Here is a 3,787-nt window from a genome sequence, read left to right on the forward strand (position 1 = left end):
AAAAGACCACCAAAGAGAAAGATGAGCAAATGGTACAAACTAAAAGAACACAAAAAGTCATACAAATTACTTTTAAATAAATAAAAAATGTTCACCTTTACTCACAATACAAGAAATACAGAATAAAACTACATTGAGTTATGAGATTATGAAAAATTCAAGATGATAGCATATCATGTAGAGGAGAATGGGGCAAAGAGACATTGGCAGAAGACAAATTGGTTCAGTCTCTGCGCAGGGCGATTTGTCAATATCAGCCAAATTTAGAATTTAGAAATGAAAATATCACCTATTCAAAAAAATCAAATTAAAAAAAACTTAAACAGTGAATGGTAGGTCATTTGGTTCATTCCTTCCACTGAGAACAACAAATGGGGCTTAAAAACATCTAAAATTAGAATCGAAGAGACCAAATAAGAAAACGTTAGCACAAAAGTGAAGGGAAAATAGAGAAATAAGTGAATACTTAAGCTGCTTTCTTGCTGATCCTGATCATTTCAATTTAGATAGTGTTACTGGGTGAGAACAGAAATACGAGCCTGCTTCTTCTCACCTCCTCCCCACCAAGAACCAAAAGGCTATCATCACCTTACAGTAAGGTAAGGGTTAACTGAATATTCTCATGTGGAATACTAGACCATTTGAAATCCTTTTGACCTTGGTCGAAGGTGATCACAAACTGTCAGAGAACCAGCAGCCTGGCAGAAAAATAACAAATCGCGTCTGGACAAGTTCATGTATTGTAGATCTCAATAATTATTTCTCTGAATTACTATTTCACATAAAGCACCTAGCACACGGCAAAGACAACCATCCATACAAGGAAGTTACTCGATGAGTAGGGCCACCATAGAGGAAAAAAAACCAAAAAACAAAAAACAGACTTGCAAAGATTTAGATATTGAAATTACCAGATACAGACCAAAAAAAAAAATCAATTAACACACAAAAAAAAAAAAAAAAATCAATTATACGCACATTTTTAAGGGATCGAATACACTTGCAAGGAACTAAAGCTATGAAATGATATAGTAGACTTGAAGAAACCAGAAAAATTTCTATAAATTAAAATAAATGCACAACTGCTATTTAAAACTGAAAGAACAAGTTTAACAGGAGAACAGACATAGCGAAAGGAAATTGGTGAAGCAAACGGAAGGCAGAAAAAAATTTTTCAGAATGGAACACAGACATTCAAGAAAAAAAAATGTGGTGGAAATATAGAAGACAGAGCAAGACACTAGAGTGAGAAATTCTAATATAAGTTTAATCAGAATCCCCCAAAAGAACAGACAAGAAAGGGGCAGAGATGATATTTTTTATGATAATGGCTGAGAATTTTTTCCTAACTAGAGGATGCAGATATGCAGAAAAATAAATCTTAAGCACAATAAATAAAAAAGTCCAAACCTAATTCCCTTTTACTGAAATTTCAGTAAATTAAAGACGAGAAGAAAAAAGATCTATAAATCAGTAAGAAGAAAAACAAAACAGAATAAACAAACAAACAAAAAACGGGTTGCCTCTGGTGGAGTAACAGACAACTGACTTATCAGCAAAAAATAAGTCAGAATATGATACATGTTCGGAAAGAAAATAGCTACTAATTTAGAATTCAATAGCAAAAATATTCTTCAAAAATAAAAGTAAAATGAACATATTTAGATAGACAAAAGCAGTTTGTCACAAGCAAGTCCACACAAAGGAAAAGTACTTCTAGCAAAAGAAAATGGCCACAAAGGGATGTCTAAGTTGCAAGATGGAAATAAGAGAAAAAAGAAAAATATGTGGAAAACTTTAAATTACTATTAACTCTACAAAAAGAGGAATAATTCTATCTAGTTTGAGTTTTAAAACACATAATTAAAATACACTGTAATACTAGTGTACCTCAGAAAGGGGAAAAGGGGAAGTAATGTGCTTTATGGTTTTTGTTTTTTTCTGGTTGGAAGTTAAAGTTATTGATTGACATAAGACTCTGATAAGTTAAAAATGCATGTTAGAATTTCCAAAGTAACTGGTGAAAGGATTAAAAAAAAATACACTTTCGTTATATATTACTGTGTAATAAACCACAGCCAAATTTAAAGAATTTAGAACAATAATAATGCCCTCCATTGGGACCCTTAAATTGAACTAGAGGTCTTAAATATCTCAGTGAGGCAAGAAAAAAAAAAAAAGATTTAAAGATTGGAAAGGAAGAAAAAAATTTATCATTGCTTGCAGACGACATGATTATGTATGTAAAAAATCTAAAAGATTCTATATAATTAATATGAGATTTAACAAGCTTCCTAGATATACAGATAATAGGTAACAAGCAGTCATTTATATTTGCCAACAAAATTAGATAAATTAAATTTAGGAAGAAAGATTTACTTTGACATCACAAGTATCAAGTAGCTAGCGAATTCTAATTCTAACAGATTTCTGTAAACAGCTAATAAACAAGGCATACTTGAAGAAGACTGTGGGCAAGGGAGAGTCTCGCTTTATAAATATTGATATTTGTTAAGCTTTAGTTATTGAGATACTGTGATACTGGTACAGGAATATAAACAGTTGAATGGCACAGCATGGAAAAGTAGGATCCTGACCCACATGTAATACAGACCCTTAAATAGAGCGATGGTGCCCTGGAAAGTGGTCAGGGATATTGGACAGTCTTTTGAAGAAGTGGTATTGATAAAATCGGGTCTTTGCCCAGTGGCAGAAGTTGGAATCTGTTTCGCACATACACAGGAGCGAGCTGCAGGGAAATTACAGATCTCAATATAAACATGAATAAGAATTCTCGCAGAAGGTATTACAGGGGATATCTTCATGATCTGGAGGTGGAAAATGACATCTCAAATAAGACACAAAAAGCTACAGACTCCAAAGAAAAGTATCAGTACATTTAAGTATCAGACATTAAAGATGTGAAAGATTTGTTTATCAAAGGACAACTGAAGGAAAATGAAATGGCAAGCAACAGAAAATAATACACGCAATACATATTACTGACAAAGGGGTCAAAATCCGGGCTATCCAAAGCAGCATAACAAACCTACAAGCAAAAGATGGAAGAGAAAAGGCAAATCTGTAAAACATAGGGAAAGAGCTTGAAGAGAACCTTCCTAAGAGCATAAACTCAAGTCAGATTAGCTAAACAATAATAAAAATAATTTCGAGAACATCGAACTCTTTCACTAATGGGAGCAAAATAAACCGATCAAATCAATAGTTTGTCATTTTTTTCACAAAGTTGAAGATTTACATTTCTCACGCCTTAGCAATTTTACTCTGAGATTTACACGCTGTAGAAATGTGTGCTCAGAGGTCCAGGATATGATACCGAAAAACGATGACACCTTCCGGACACCACGGCTTGACTGCACGGCTGCCATGTTGAATGGAAGGGCTGCTGCCACAAGCAAGGGGAGAAGAATCAATCTGTCAACCAGAAGATTTTTGTTGAGGAAGATTTATGTTTGAGGTACAGCAAAGGATACAAAAAATGCATTTAAAAAATGTCTTCTATCTAAGGAACTTACGTATTAGAGGAATCAAGCAAAACATGACCATTTAACAAACCCAGACGTGTATAATTGCCAGAGCGAAAGAGGGTTGAGATTTCAAGGCAGGCTGGTGTGGCCGGCATCTAAGCTGCATGGGAGAGAAGGTATGTGAAGTGAGAGATGATGGACTTCCATGAAGAATTTCAACAGCTGAATACAATGAAAAAGATCAAGAGCCATGCTCACATTATCTCCTACGTCCCTCCAAAAAACTTTAAAGGGTCAAC

Source organism: Pteropus vampyrus, unplaced genomic scaffold (genome assembly GCF_000151845.1).
Source record: "Pteropus vampyrus isolate Shadow unplaced genomic scaffold, Pvam_2.0 Scaffold121, whole genome shotgun sequence".
In the NCBI taxonomy this organism is placed as follows: Eukaryota; Metazoa; Chordata; class Mammalia; order Chiroptera; family Pteropodidae; genus Pteropus; species Pteropus vampyrus.